Raw genomic sequence first — 1,292 nt, 5'->3', positions numbered from 1 at the left:
GCAACCGAGATAATTAAATGAAAAAAGAAATTATTAAATAGATGAATAAGAAAGCTGCTCTTCATAATTCGCATATCTTTTAAATATTTTATTAATTAGGGCATGAACAACAAGTCATTTCCTCCGGTCAATATGTTCCATATGAAAATTCAGAAAAAAAACACTTCGGTTCTGATATCACCCAAAAAAGGATGGCATTACCGAAATAGACTTGAATCAATAATAGTTATATCACCATAGTTATCACTATCATCTTCATTTTCGAATCGCCCTAATTTGGAAAGGAATGAAATTCAAAAAAAGATTTGTCAGTGCTCTGTCAAGAGAACATACGGGCAAATTATCCTAATGAACCTTCACTGAAACAAAGGGATTCGCAGTACCACCAGAGGAGACTTAATCCTTTGATTAATCAAGTGTCGTTTCGCCGAATAACGTTTAGCTTCGAAGCGGCAGCCGTTAACGTAGGCATTATCCCCTGCTAGTTGTTTGTGCAGACTAATGGCGTCCCATTGCCTCGGGTCCGTAGATGAGGCAGTCGACGCCGCGCTGCTGAGTTCCGTATTTCAAAAGGATCCGAATTTCACTATGTAGCATTGCCTTTGGTGGATAATTCCCATGTAACAGAGCTAATTAGTTTACGCAACACCCTTCAGAGATATACAGTGAGATTATGGCAGCAGAATTTTGGGTGTTACAGCAATAGACAGTCATTGTTTTACAACTAAGCTGTCGTTGTCGCGTTTGGTTGTCATCTCTTACGGTTGTAGTCTTCTTGTTAGATCTTATTACCACGTGGTACCCTTTCATACTTAGGAAAATTTGGTACTCTACTTCAGCACAAGATGATTAGAATTTTCTGGATATTCAGCTATAACCGTCGTTGTTATTGCATCTACAGTAAATAGTTATAAACAGAAGTAATAGTGAATAAAGGAAGACGATAATAGAAGAAAAATACTAAGACGATCTGGTTGTAAACAGAACTACCTGGAAGTGGTCTTTCGTGCCTTAACAAGGGGAGGATATTCCGATTCAGTTACTTTAAGTGATATATTTAGAACACCGAGGCCAATTCTAGTCGTGCATCATTTTACATGCCTTCAAGTCGTTAACTTTTTTCCTATGATAAGATCGAGAAAAGGGATATTCTTGACATTTTCATTATACTCTAACGTGTTATTCTGAATATGTGTAATATTTTGTTGGTGTGTCTCTTGTCGTTGTTGCTGATTATTCTCATCATACGGGGTATTCATCCTCAGGCCAGAACAGTATATAAAACCGTTGTC

Source organism: Penaeus monodon, chromosome 32 (assembly GCF_015228065.2).
Source record: "Penaeus monodon isolate SGIC_2016 chromosome 32, NSTDA_Pmon_1, whole genome shotgun sequence".
Lineage (NCBI taxonomy): Eukaryota > Metazoa > Arthropoda > Malacostraca > Decapoda > Penaeidae > Penaeus > Penaeus monodon.
The sequence above is the reverse complement of the archived record's forward strand: the minus strand, read 5'-3'. Positions refer to the sequence as shown.